The sequence below is a fragment of the Lissotriton vulgaris genome, chromosome 6 (assembly GCF_964263255.1).
Source record: "Lissotriton vulgaris chromosome 6, aLisVul1.2, whole genome shotgun sequence".
Lineage (NCBI taxonomy): Eukaryota > Metazoa > Chordata > Amphibia > Caudata > Salamandridae > Lissotriton > Lissotriton vulgaris.
In genome coordinates, this window is record NC_141694.1 from 951,293,373 (window position 1) to 951,308,938 (window position 15,566).

Below are 15,566 nucleotides of genomic sequence, written 5' to 3' on the forward strand. Positions count from 1 at the left end.
ATTATATATAAACGCTTCAAAATTACAAAAATAATTACTCTATATTAAAAATATTTTTTACTGCGTATTCAACATTTAAATGGAAGAAATTACTTTTACAAATACAACACATTACGACAGCCATAAATTAGTTTTTCACATGGAAAATCAATGATTGTTTCTGATTAAACTATATTATACGATACATGACAAAACAAACAGTTACGCACTTACCTTTACCAATGCTTTGAACGATGTAGAACAGTGAAAGTCACAAAACAGATATTCGTTAGCGGAACTCTGAATATTGCTTCTATCACTGCAACCAAAATTCAATGGCACAGATATCCAGTCAATACACACTCATATAACTCTCTTCAACCAATCACATTTCCAGACGCAAAATTGTAAAATCAAATTTACATTTCAATTGGTTGTCCTTCACAATATTTTCAGACTCACGTGAGAGACACCCATCACCAACTGCCATCTCCGGCTGTTTCCATGGTAACACCTCATTCTGCACCTTGCTGAAGGCACAGGTCAAAAGTTCATATCTCAACGTTCTACAACAAACTAAGAAGACTGTTTTCCCTCCAGAAACACCTGCCAATCCACAACTCAGTTACATGTCTTTTTTTCAAACCCAATAATACTTTTCGTTTAACATAAACATTAACATGCAACGTACTCTTCAATCTCCACTTATTATAATCAACCAATCATTTTTATTTTATTAACCACACCCAGCCTCTTCCTTTTTTTTAATTTAGAATTTCAACTTGTAACTACCATTCCACTTCCAGAACCGATCGGACGACGACTACAAATCCATTAAAAATGAAGGTCTGGCTAATAGGACACAGTTATGTTCACTGGAGTGAAAAATATGCAGTAAGCAGACGAATTTGCAACCTCGGCTTACCAAATGTACACATAACATGGATTGGCAAAAGAGGATTGAAATGTCACCAATTGATTCCATTGGTGAAAACTTTTATGCATCTCCCAGAACCAGACCTTATAATTGTGCACTGTGGTGGGAACGATCTAGGCACAATCACTGGAGTAGGTCTGGAAATGCTTCTAAAAGACACCTTTCGACAATTAATGACACTTTTTCCTCGATCTGCCTTGGTATATTCCAATATATGCCAAAGACAGAAATGGAATTGGTCCAATCAACATTCTGCACAATTTGAAAAAGCAAGGAGACATGTAAATAAATCTGTATCTGCTTTCCTCAGAGATTATAGCATGGGTTCTATTCACCACAACAACTTGCGATACCACATGCAAGACGTCCATAGGAGAGACGGTGTTCATTTCACGAATGAGGGAAACACAATCTTCCTCTGCAACATCAGACACTGCATCGGTACTTACTTATAAATGCAGAAAACACTCAATTAACACAAGGGCTCTTTTCAGAGCCACTTTAAATCTAACCACTCAAACTTCTAATTTATCTCCATTTTCACACTCTTGTGAATAGGTGTGCGCGACCGGGTGCGCGCACCCCGTTATTTTTTTCCGAAAAAAAAATATATTTTTTCGCGTTTAAGGGCCTTACTACACACCCCGAGAAAACCTACGCAGCAAGACAATCTCTACCTTCTCCCCTTTCCATGTTTCAACGCTATGAAATGAACAATATATTTACTCGCAGTGACAAAATGGCGGACAAAACTTCCTGATTTTCTTTGAATCGAACGTTAACAGACGTCACGCAGCAAAAAAAAATTCTGCTCACGCGCAGCCGCTTGGGTGCGCGCGCGTGTGCGCGCCTATAGATATATAATTGACTTTAACTTTAATTTTCTCAACAACTAGTGAACCGATTTACACCATTCCAAAAAAAGCGTAATCTGCGAACAGGACTCTACAGTTTTGCCAACTTTCTTATAAATCCATTCAGCCGTTCGACCTGTAGCCGAGTCTAAAGGTCCTATGGAAAATAACATGGAGAAAACACGTTTTGGGACCCCCCTTTTATCTCAGCCCCCACTTGACCAATCCCCCCCAAACTTTCAGGAAATGAGCGCAGTGGACCGAGCCATCTTCTTTGAGAAATTCACAAAGATTCATCCACCAGGGCCAAAGTTATTCCAAATAGAATGTTGAGGATTTCCTATGGAAAACAATCCTAACTATAACTACCTACTGGCGACCGCCAGTAGATAATATGTATATATATATATATATATATATATATATATATATATGTGTGTGTCTATGTGTTAAATATTTTTATTTTTTATTTTACAGAGGGAGAGATGCAGTGTTATGAGAGATTGTAATGACGGAACCTTTGTGGCTTTTGATAGACTTTGTAGAACCCCGGTGTAAGCATTAGAGCATAGTGAATTGAATGCAGGTTTACAATGTTGAATTTGCAGGTAAATGCAGAAGAATAAAGACGTGGTATACTAAGCTCCATGTGTGGCATAATCATTGGCGAGTTCCTGGGCTGGGGAGGACGCTACATGCTTAACAACCCTATGTCTCCTTACCTAGGTGTTGCCAATCGTACCTCCTTTACTGCTAGTGGTGTGATTAGTAGCAGACATTTGTCTTATCCTAGTTTAAGTTCTCATTTTAGAGCTGCTGGTAAATACATGGACCACCAGTTTTTCTCAACATGCATCTCCTTGCTCTTAAGCACTTAACTGGTGAGCCCTTTCCCCCCATTCCCCCCCAGTGCTGAGCCCTTTTTTGGCTATTTGGGGTAGTTTGCTCCTAGGACTGCATAACTTTTTTACATATAAGTTATCCACACCAAATTTGCGTCCTTCTTTTCGACTATCCTGGGGATTCTAAAGGTACTCAGGGTTTGTGGATTTCTCCTGGAGGGGACCGTGAAAATTGGAAAAATATACCTACATTTTGAGTTTATTGAGAAAAATAGAAAAAAGTATTCTGTATAGAAGTGTTTGATTTTTTTCCTAAAAAAGCATGAATGAAGTTTGCTGTGATAAAGTCACCATCTTTTCAGCTTTCAGGAGCATGTCGAGCTAAATAAACAATTCATTTGTTTTACCACATTTTTGGCATTTTTCAAAAAGGTAGCCCATTTTTCTAATTGTTTGTGCCTTGAACCTTCTTCCAGTTTGTGGCGGATACCAGTGTGAAACACATGACTGAGACAGGAAAGCTATATATTTCTGAAAAAGTACTCACAATTCCGCATTCAGCAAGGGGTCATATTTGTAGAACCCTAAAGGTTTTCCCAAAGAAACTAACTGTTGAAATAAAGAAATATTGAAAATGAGTACCAAAAATATGGCCTTTTGTTACATTTTCATCTGTAACTTTTTGTCACATTGGCTAATTTACGAAAGCAATATATCATTACGTCTGCTAGACCATTCTGGTTGTGGGAATATATAGGATTTGTAGGTTCTCCAAGAACTCAAGGTACCCAGAGCCAACAACTGAGCTGCACCATACAATGGTTTTTGTTTGTGTGTATAGACCAATTCATAGGTGAAATATGTAGAGTGAAAACCTTTGTATTTCTGGAATGGGTACAAAATATGGAGTTTAGAAGCAGTGGTTATTTGTACATCTCTGAATTTGTAGGTACCCGTACAAGGTATGATTTAGAGGGTATTTTTCAACATGTCTTCTTTCTTGCACTCTGGCTCACATTTGGAAGGCACAAATAGAGCAAAATTCAATTGCTAATAACAAATGTTCTTACTATTCTGTGCTCCTGAATGTCTTTTGATAAACATGGTACCTCACGTGAGTGAGCCTAGTGCCCGCAGCAGGAAATTGCCCAAAACGTAACAGGGACACATCACATTTTTTCACTCAAGACTGACCCTTTTTTGCAAGAGGGTAGCTGTGGATTTCGGACCCTAGCTTAGCCATTACTTAAGGAAACCTAGCAACCCTGAACATTTTTTAAACTAGACACGTAGGGAATCCAGGGTGGAGTGAATTACATGGCTCACACCAGTTTTTATACTCATAATCCCATAAAAAACTCAAACTTTGACTAAAAAAAACACGTTCTCACATTTCTGCAATGTAATGTTCTATAATCTGCAGGGAGCCACAAGTTTCCTTTCACTGAGCATTCCCCCACGTCTCCAGATAAAAATAGTACCCACTTGTGTGGGTATTCCTAGTGCCAGGAAACTACCCAAAACGCAACATGGAAACATCACATATTTCCATCAAAATTGACCCTTTTTTACAAGATGAATAGCTGTGGATTTTGGCCCTAGCTCAGCTGGTACCTAGGGAAACCTAGCATACATGCACATATATGAAAACTAGACTCTTAGGAGAGTCTAGGTTGGGGTGACTTGCATTGCTCTCACCAGCTTTTTATATCCAGAATCCCTTGCAAACCTCACATTTGAACTAAAAAACAAATTTTCCTCACATTTCTGAGATAGATTCTGGAATCTGCAGGGAGCCACAAAGTTCCTCCACCCTGTACTCCCCTAAGTCTCCTGATATAGATGGTTCTTCACTTTTGAGGGTTGACATAGTGCCCACGCCTGAAAATGGCCCAAAGCATAACAAAGAAACATCAAATTTTTCCACTCAAAACTGACCCTTTTTTTGCAAGGAGGGCATCTGTGGATTTTGGGCCCTAGCTCAGCCGGCACTTAAGGAATACTAGCAAGCCTGGACATTTTTGAAAAACATACATCTGGAGGAATCCAGAGTGGGGAGACTAATCCCTTGCAAACCTCAAACTTTCACTAAGAAAATCAATTTTCCTCATATTTATGTGATGGAAAGTTTTGGAATCTACGGGGAGGTACAAATATTTTTCTTCTCAGCATTCCCCCAATTCGTCCGAGAAAAATGGTACCTCACTTGTGTTGGTGGACCTAGTGCCTGCGACAGGAAGCAACCCAAAACACAACATGGACACATCTCAGTTTTCAACACAAAACCGACTCATTTTTTTGCAAGGTCAGTAGCCGTGGCTTTTTGCCCTTAGCTCAGCCGGCTCCTACGGAAACCTTGCAATCTTGCAAATGTTTTGTTTCAAATCTGTTTTTATTTTTCAGCAAGGGGAAAGGGTCACACTCCACAAGGGAATCAGGTACACAGGGATAAGCCTACAATCCTATTCAGGGCCGGCCGCTTGATAGAAGAGCATATCAGATGGCATTGAAGTCCAGGGGGAGGAGAGCTATACACAGCGTTGCGCCTACAACACAGAGGGGCCGGCCGCGATCAAATGGCAGAGCACAACATTAGGTAGGTCTGTGGAGTGGTAAGACCCAGGGGCCTTTCTATGGTATAGACTGGCAACAGGCCCGTATGGAACAACCATTTCAACAGGGCATCAGGGCCGGAAAAGCAGACGGTAATAGCAAGAAGAAGAACAGCTAGAGAAAGAGAAGCAGGAAAAGGAGGTGGGATAGGAGAGCAAGAATAGAGAGAGCGCGGGGGGCTCGATATTCCAGTCTATTGACGGTAGCGGTGAGGCGCAGTTTAGGGGGGCAGTCAAGGTAGCAATCTGCCCGGGTCGGGGGGCAAGAGCATCCTCAAAAAATCTCAGCGCCCTGAGTTTGGTAGGCATGTAGCGCGCCCGTTCAACTGCGCAAAGGTATTTGACTAGGGGATGCCACACAGCTTTGAATCAGGTATCGCGCGCCTGCAGCCGGGGTGTGAAGAGCTCCATCTTAAGGACATGCCAGAGGCGTACGAACCAAGCCGCGATTGGAGGAGCTTCGAGCTTCTTCCAGTATAAGGCTATGAGCTGTTTGGCAGCACCCAGCATTTGGAGCACCAGGATCCAATCACTCCTGGTAAGGGCCTTTAGAGCAGCAGGTTTAACACCCAGCAGGATGGTGGTAGTGAGTTCAGGCAGATGAAATCCCAGCACCCCCCTGATGTGGCTAAGGACCTCAGTAGAGAGTAAGTGCGGGCACGCCCACCAGATATGAATGAGATCCCCCGTTGCAGATCGGCACCGCCAACACAGGGGCGAGGATGCAAGAAACATCTGGTGCAGGCGCAGAGGAGTATAATACTATTGAGTCACTAATTTATAGGCATTTTCCCGCTGTGGGATGCTACAGTATATTTTGGGGATGTCCCGCCAGAGCCTATGCCATTGCGCAGGGGTAATGTCCGTGTCTGACAATGCCTGCCAGCTGTCCTGGTGGGGGTGGGAAGGCAGTGTCTGCGGGTGCTGCAGGATCTGGTAAATTCAAGATACCAGTCCTTTGGATTTGATGGGGTGGCTGGCCAGCCGCTCACAGGGGGTGAAGGCGTGCGTGGCCGCCTGGTACATTGCGTCTGCAGTCACCCAATGTCACAGCTGGGTATATTGCAGTTGTGCCGTCACCGGGATACGGAACTCTTCTCTACATTGGGTGAAGGGTTTTAGTTTGCCATCCTCAATTAGGTCCGTAACCACCCTGCAGTCCCCTTGCGTCCACTTGGCAAAGGTCCGCGTTTGGTGTGCCGGCGGAAAAGACGGATTCCCTTCGATCGGGGTGTGCGGCAAAGGAAAGGTTGTAAGGCCTCTGCGCACAGCTACCGCGTCCCAGATGTCAAGCACCGTCTTTGTGGGGACCGCCACATAGGCGCTCTTAGAGCGTGCCGCCCGCTGCCAGACTAGGTCCCAGATGGTATGCCCGTCACAGCCCGATCCATGTGAAGCCATACCTTTTCACTCTCCGTCACTCCCCACTCCATCACAAAGCGGAGGTGCGAGGCCCAGTAGTAATCCAGTAAATCGGGGCAAGCCAGCCCCCCCTATCCCGCGGTGTCATTAACAATTTCTGGGAGAAACGAGGCCTCTTACCGCCCCAGATGAAGGCTGTGAGTGCACGCTGGAGATCGCAGATGTTGCGGAGCGGGATGGGCGTGGGGAGACACTGAAATAGGTACAGGCTTTTAGGGAGGATTGACATTTTGACAGCATTGAGCCTGCCCAGCCATGTCAGCACCAGGGGCTTCCACTCTCGTAGTTTCTCCAGGACCAATCGTCGACAATCCCGCCAGTTTACTTGCGACCACGTGTCCAGAGAAGTGGTTATCTGCAATCCGAGGTAACGGATGCTCTGGCCGGCCCACTGGTATGGCGCCAGCTGCTTGAGGCGAGGGATGTCTGCCTCCGGAACGGTAATGTTGAGGGCCCAGGACTTACCGTGGTTATTCTTAAGGCCAGAGGCTCGCTCGAAAAGGGTCAGCGCAGAGTGGAGTACCGGCAGAGACTCGTCAGGGCGGGTGAGGGTGAGGAGAAGATCGTCAGCAAACAGCGCCACCTTGTTCTCATGGCCCCCCATGCGGATGCCATGGATGTCGGGCACCCGACGGATCATTGTCGCCAGCGGCTCCACCACTAGGGTGAAGAGCAAGGGCGATAGGGGGCACCCCTGTCAGGTGCCCCTGCGGATGGGGAATGGCGCCGAGAGCTGTCCATTGACCCGGATCCAGGCCTGCGGAGCGAGGTATGGTGCCATGATCCTGGTGATCATGTCCGGTCCCAGTCCAAGCTTGCCCAGGACCGCCCGTAAGAAGGTCCAGCCCTGCCGGTCAAAGGCCTTCTCCGCGTCCAGCGAGAGGAGGCAGGCCGGAATATTCCAGTGCCGCGCCTTCCCCACCAGGTGAGCTACTTTGCGGACGTTGTCTGCCCCTTGCCGATTGCGGATGAAGCCAACCTGATCCGGGTCTACCATACCTGGCATGTGGGGGTCCAAACGCTTCGCCAGGAGTTTGGTGTAGATCTTAAAATCAGTGTTCCGCAAGGCTACGGGGCGGTACGAGGCGCACTGCGTCGGATCCTTGCCGGGTTTTAGAATCAGTGCTATCTCCGCCATTCCCATGTCCCGAGATGGGCCCACCGCATCGGTAAATGAGTTGAACAGTCTCAAGAGGTGAGGTCCGAGCTGCGCCTGGAACATATGGTAAAAGGATAGAGGCAGATCTTCCGGTCCCGGAGTTTTCCCAAGCAGAAGATCCCGTATGGAGGCTGCTATCTCCTCCTGGACGATCGGGTTTTCCAAGGCTGTCGCATAGCACGAGTGGAGCGGCGTCCCCGTATAGGCTTGTAGGACCTCCCCCACAGATCCTGGGTCTGGGGGTTCCTCCTGATAGAGCGCGGTGTAGTAAGCTCGGAACGCTTCGCATTTACCCTTCTCTGAGATGGCTTTCGTCCCGTCAGGGAGCTAAACACTGGCGATGTGGGTCTTGGCCGCCCGCGCCCTCAATCGCCTTGCCAACAAGCTGCCTACCTAGTCTCCACCCTCAAAGTATTTCTGCTTCAGGGCCAACAGGAAAGATTCCGCCTTGTTTGTGCGCAAGAGTCGGAGCTGTCCTCTGAGGTTGGCCAGTCGCCGTCTAGACACAGCGGAGGTGCTATTATGGTCCCGCTGTTCCTCTCGTTTTATAGCTCTCTCCAGATTATCCTCGAGGGTCCAGGCCGCGCGAGTCCGTGCAATCGAGAGGGTGGTGATGTGCCCTCGAATTGTCGCCTTGAAGGCGTCCCATACGACAGGGAAGGGTGTCTCCGGCAGGTCATTGTTAGCAAAGTAAGAGTCTATGGCCACCCTGATGCTGTCTACATCGGCCGCATCCCTCAGGACGCTCGGCGGTAGATGCCATTACGCCTCTCGAGCAGGGTGAACGGCTGGATCCTCTAGCATCAATTCAACGTGCGCATGGTCCGATAGCGAGATTACAGAAATGGAAGAGCCCAGGACATCCCTCAGCAGAGCGTGAGAGATAAATAGTCGATACGGGAGTATGAGCGGTGGGCATGAGAGTAGAACGAATAATCTTTCAATCCTGGGGAGCGGTAGCACCATACATCATAGAGTCCCAGGTCCGTGATCTGGGTACGCAGCGCAGAGGACATGGCCCCAGAGCCGTAGGCCGAGGTATCGCTACGATCAGCATCCGGGTCCCAGACTAGGTTAAAATCTCCCCCCAGGATCAGGGAGGGGTCCCCCGCGGGACGTGCGTGTTAAAAAGCGTGCGTAGGTACCGATCCTGCAGCTGGTTGGGTGCATAAACATTACATAAAGTGAAGGTGCGTCGGACAAGGCCCACACTCACCCTGAGGAAGTGCCCGTCGTCACTCCTGAAGGGCCTGGTGTTCCTCGGCCTGATTTCCTGACTACACAGAATCGCCACGCCTGCTGTCTTAGTGCTTGCTGCAGCCCAAAATTGAAGGGGATATCTGGGGTGCGCCATGCGCCCAAGGTCTGCCTGCAGAAGATGGGTCTCTTGGAGAAATGTGATGTCAGGGTTCTGCTGCAGGAGGTATCGCCAGGTCTGCCGCCTCTTATAGGGGGAGTTCAGGCCCTTGACGTAAGCGTCAGGACCTTTGGGGGACTAGGCATGGGGGACGTCATATTGAAGTTCTAAGGGGAGTCACCTGCGCCCCTCCATCCCTCCCCAGCAGCCGCCCACCAGCACAAACACCTTGCGCCAGTGCAGCTCGGGCCAAGCGCCATCGTCACACCACCCCCCACCCCCCACAAGTAAGGAAGTAAGGAAGAAAGGAAGGAGAAGGAAGGAAAGTAAGGAAGGCCAGAAAGAAGATAAAGACAAGGAGAAAATATATGGTCCAACAGTGGCCAACAGGGCCAAGTCCAGTTGATCCCGCCAACAGGCATCCTACACCCGAGGGTTCGGATATGCCCAGGGATGTCACTCCCTCAGGGATCACCAGGGATAGGGGCGTAGCCGGTCCCGGGGTCATCGTGGGTAGGAGCCCCGGCGTCGCCCACCCTAGAGATAGGAGCATGGGTGCAAAACCAGGTAGGGCAGTCTTCCTTGGTGGCGTCCTGAGGGAAGGGGGTGAGAGCGCTCACCCCCCGAACAAGTAGATCATGAGCCATCTGGAACAGTCTCCTGCAAGATCACGGTGTTGGCGGACTAGATGTAGCCTCCCCTCGGTCTCCCTCCAGGGACTTGATGTGGGCAATAATGTCCTGCTTGGTCTGGGAGGCAGACTGCTCATCCACTCGGGGCGAGCGGCGGTGTCGTTGGACCGTGGTCCAGGACGGTTTAGCTGGGATACGCTCCTGCCTTTGTGGGCGCACCGGACTCGCCGGCGGTGATGTCGGGAGCTGCAGAAGCTGCGCCGCCTCAGTGAATTTCCTCACAACTTTCCGTTTGGTCTCCCACTGGAAAATAAGGGCAAAGGGATGGCCCCATTGGTAAGCGATGCCCAGGTCCCGCAGCTTTTCCGTCACCGGTCTGAAGGCTCGCCACCTCTGGAGGGTGTTGGGCGCTAGATCCTGGAAAATTTGCTTCGCGCAGCCCGCAGGATGGCCTCCTTCTCCGTAAAGAAGTGGACCCTCGTCAGGATATCCGGGAGAAGTCCCGGGCGCCCCGGCGGTCCGGAGAGCCGATGGGCACGATCTAGGGCCGGTGGTGAGGCATCGCTGTCACCCCAAACCTCATGGAGGAGCTGCGCAACAAAAGTCAGGACATCCTTCCCCTCTTCTGCAAGTGGTACGCCGCGGATGCGGAGGTTTTTCCGACAGCTCCTATTCTCCAGGTCTTCTTGCTTGACCTGCAGCTCTATGTGCTGCTCCTCCAGAGTTGCCAGGCGTTGCCAGAGGAGCTCCTGGTCCTCAGTGCGGGCATCAACTGTCTTCTCCAGGCCGTCCACGCGATCTCCCAGGTTCGTGACCTCCCGGCGCGCTCTGAGGTCCACACAAGTGTGGACCTCAGAGCGAAGGGAGCCAATCTCCATTTTCAGTTCCGACATAGAAGATGTCATAAATGCCTGCGTTACCGGGGCCGTGTCCCCCGAGGCCCTCTGCGCCTCCGCTGCCGTTGCCCCCGTTTTGCCCCACATTGCCACCACTGAGTTCTCCCTGGGGGGCACTGTCATTTCAGTCTTGCCCCCTTTGGAGCGCGTCATAGCCAGCGTTGATGTGACCCTGCTGGCCTACTAGCGCCTCAAGGGTTGAAGGCGACAACCAGATCGTGGGAGAGAGTCCTCTTGACAGCCCCCCCAGAGCACCACAAATCAGGACCCCAGGCAACCCAAACACTAGTCACCAGGAGGCCCCGCAGCAAAGCCACAATGGCAGGGTCACCCCACTGAGGCATGCGAGGTGGCGGTCCGATCACAGGCAGAGCCCGTCCAGCACCGTTTGGCAGGCGCCAAGGTTCCCAGGTCAGGGGGGGTTCGCAGTACAGGCTCTCAAAGTCCGTCACAGGGGGGAAGGGGGAGCCCTAGATACACAAGGCGGAGGAGCCGGCCGGGGGGGGGGGTAAGCGGCCACTGCGCCATCACCCACCCAGGCCTCTCAGTCCATGACACCGCTATGCGTCCTCTCATAGTGGGGCAGTGCCGCCGACCCACCAGCAGCCCACAGGCACCAGCTGGTGCTCCTCGCAGTAGGGGTCCCCAGATAGGGCAGAGAAGGGCCACCCGTTCCTCACCGGGTCTCCTCACAGGCCAGGGGGGCCCCGCCAGCACCAAGGCCCCCGCCCAGGGCCCAACAGCAGCAGGTGCAGCGCCGCCACCGAACGCTTTGCCGGGGGGGGGGTCCGCACCTCCAAAGCCCGCAGCTCGCTACAGGCCAACGAGCAGTAGCCGTGCTATATGGGGGCTCACAGGATCACAGGCGCCAGAAGCTCCCCACCACAGGCACCAGCGGGGGCCCCCACCTTCACTCCCACTCCTCACCTCAGGGGGGTCGCCAGTTCTGGGCAGGGCCGGCACTCGCAGGGTCGATCCGCACGCCAGGCGGGCACGCCGGCAGTAGGGAGCATTACCAAGGCTCCGGCTGCAGCCTTCCCGCCACTGTCACCCCCGTCACCACAGGGCCACACCGCTCATCAGGGTCCCCACCGTCATCCGCAGGGGGGGCGCCTCAAGGACCAGCATCCGACGGGCAGTAGGCCGAGTCCCCTCGCTGGGGACGCAAAATGGCAGCCCACGGGCGCTCCAGCCACAGAGATCACGGAAGTCTGGATGCCGGTGGCAGCGAGCTCAATGGACAATCCCGCCGCCGCTATGCCTAAGCCCACAAAACACCAGCAAAGGAGCACATTCTCGGGGCCAGCGACCCCTTCGGAGGCAACAGATAGCCGGGCTGGGCTCCGTACGGGCAACTCAAAATGTCGGCTCCCGCCCGAGGGCCTCCCTCGTCACCTCACCGCCAGGCACCGCTGTGGCCACAGACCTCGTCGGAAGGGCACTCAAGCCTCCCCGGGCAACACAGGACTGCAGCTACCTCTGGGTGAGTAGCGATCGCCCCGGGGTCCGCTAGAAATCGCTTAGGTGGTGGTGGACGCCGGGAGCTCCCGAGAGACACGTCCTACCACATTGCTAGCTAAGCCACGCCCCCCTTGCAAATTTTTTAAAACCAGACACCTGGGGAAATCGAGGGTGGTGTACCTTGCATGACTCTCACCAGACTGTTTTACTCAGAATCCCGTACAAACATCAAACTTTGACTAAAAACCCACATTTTCTTCAGATTTCTGTAATAGAAAGTTTGAGAATCATCATAGAGCCACAAACTTCCTTCCACCCAGCATTCCCCCAAGTCTCCCGATAAAAGTGGTACTTCGCTTGTGTGGGTAGGTGTGGTGCCCGCAGCACGGAATGCCCAAAAACGCAACTTGGAGACATCAGTTTTTTTCCACTCAAAAGTAACTCTTTTTTGCAAAGTTGTTTAGCTGTGGATTTTGAGCCCTAGGTCAGCTGGAACCTTGGGAAATGTAGCAAACCTGTACAATTTTGAAAACTAGACAAGTAGATAAATCTAGGGACATGTGTGGCTCTCACCAGTTTTTTTTTACCTAAAATATATTGCAATTCTCAAACTTTGACTTAAAATAAATATTTTCCTCACATTTCTGTGGTGAAATCTTCTGGAATCTGCAGGAAGACACAAACTTCCTTACAGCCAGAATTACCCCAATTCTTCAGAGAAAAATGGTACCTCGCTTGTGTGGGTAGGTCTGGTGCCCGCAAAACAAAAAACACAAAATTCCCCGAAACACAACTTGGAGACATGATGTTTATCCACTCAAAAGTGACTCTCTTTTTACAAGCTGGGTAGCTGTGGATTTTGGGTCCTGGCTCAGCCAGCACCTAGGAAAACCTTGCAAACGTTCACATTTTTGAAAAACTGACACCTAACTGAATCCAGGGTGGGGTGACCTACATGGCTCTAACCAGGTTTTGTTTGCCCAGAATCCTTGGTAAGCCTCAAACATTGACTAAAGAACCCATTTTCTTCACATTTCTGTGATGAAAAGCTCTGGAATCTGTGGGGAGTCACAAACCTTCTTCCACTCAGCATTCCTCCGAAAAAAATGATACCTCACTTGTGTGGGTAGGCCAAGTGCCTGTGACAGGAAACGATGCAAAACGCAACATGGACACGTCACATTTTTCTAATCAAAACGGTCCCTTTTTCGCATGCCTGATAGCTGTGAATATTGGGCCCTAGCTCAGCTGCCACCTAGGGAAATGGAGCAAACCTGTACAGTTTGTGAAAACTAGACACATAGGGGAATCAAGGGTGGGGTGCCTTGTGTGGCTCTCACCAGGTTTGTTTTTTACCTAAAATCCCTTGCAAGTCTCAAACTTTGACAAAAAAAACAAAATATTTTCCTCATATTTCTGTGGTGGAATCTTCCGGAATCATCTGGAAGACACCAACTTCCTTCCACCCAGCATTCCCTCAATTCTTCAGAAAAAAATGGTACTTCACTTGTATGGGGGACCTAGTGCCCACAACACGAAATGGCCCAAAACGCAACATGGAGCCATCACATTTTTCCACTCAAATGTGGCCATTTTTTGCAAGATGGGTAGCTGTGGATTTTGGGCCCTAGCTCAGCCAGCATCTAAGGAAAACTAGCAAACCTGCCCATTTTTGAAAAACAGACACCTGGGGGAATCCAGGGTGGGGGGACTTGCATGGCTCTCATCAGCTTTTTTTACCCGGGATCCTTTGTAAACCTCAAACCTTGACTAAAGAAACTAATTTTCCTCATATTCCTGTGATGGAAGGTTCTGGAATTTGTGGCGAGACACAAACCTTCTTCCACTTAGCATTCCTCCAAGTCTTCTGATAAAAATGCTAACTCACTTGTGTGGGTAGTACCCTGGTGCCCACAACATGAAATGACTCAAAACACAACATAAAGACATCATATTTTTCCACTCAAAACTGCCCCATTTTATGCAAGGTGGGTATCTATGGATTTTGTTTCCTAGCTCAGATGGCACCTAGGGAAAACTAGCAAGCATGGACCTTTCTGAAAACCAGACACCTGTGGTAATCCAGGGTGGGGTGACTAGTCCCTTGCACGCCCTAAACATTGACTAAAAACACATTTTCATCTCATTTCTATGATGAAAAAAGTTCTGGAATCTGCAGGGAGTCACAAATCTTCTTCCAAACAGCATTCCCCAAGTCTTCTGATAAAAATGGTACCACACTTGTGTGGGTAGGTAGGCCTAGTGCCTGTGACAGGAAACAACTCAAAATGCAACATGCACACCACATTGTTCTACTCAAAACTGACTCTTTTTTTGCAAGACCAGTAGCTGTGGATTTTATGCTCTAGCTCGGCTGGCACCTAGGGAAGCCAAGTAATCTTGCACATTTTTTAAAACCAGTCACCTTGGGGAAACCAGGGTGGTGTGACTCGCATGGCTCTCACCAGATATTATTACCCAGCATCCCTAGGAAACCTCAAACTTTGACTAAATAACACATTTTCCTCATATCTCTGTGATAGAAAGTTCTGGACTCTGCAGGGAGCCACAATCTTTCTTCTACCCTGTATTCCCGTACAAACCTTAACCTTTGGCTGAAATAATGCATTTTGCTTACATTTCTATGATGGACACTTCTGGAAGCCACAGGAGTCCTCAAAATGCTTACAACCCCGCATTACCCCACTTGTGCCCGTAAAAATGCTTTGCCACTTGTGTGGCTAGACCTTGTCCCCATGAAAGGAACAGATCAAACCAAGGTCAATAGCAGCCGTTGCGTCGGAAAAAAACTGTCTTTCTGCCCCCATAATAATAATAATAATAATAACAAATTTATAAAGCGCCTGATTACACTAAAAACAGTGTGTCCCCGGGCTGTGAAGACCGGACCAGGCAGCTCGTCAACAATCAGGTAAAATAAAGGCAGGGTAGAGAGGGGGATCGCCCCGTGAGGGGGGGAGAGAAATCCCATTAGACACCAGGGATTTCAAAATGACACCAAAACAAACAAAAAGATTGGGCAAACTATGCAGGTATTGCGCTATACCCCTGAGAAGCTATAGTGTCTTTCTGCCCCCTTGGGGGCAAATTGAAGGTCTGTCCCAAATGGAACATTGGTCCAGATCTACCTCACTGGATGGCCAGTATAAGGCCATTAGGCATATTGCATGTGGGGATAAAGAAAGGGGTGCAGGCTGTGCACTTTGGCATTGACCATAGTTCACCCCAAAAGGAACAATTTAGTCTTTCTGCCTCCCCCAAGGGCAGAGAGAGGATTTGCTCCCAACAATCCCCTTAGAGGGACAGAAAGGCCACTAAACACCAGGGATTTCAAAATGGCACCAAAACAAACAAAAGGTTGGGGTGCCTTATCCTGGCATTGGGTGCAGTCTTT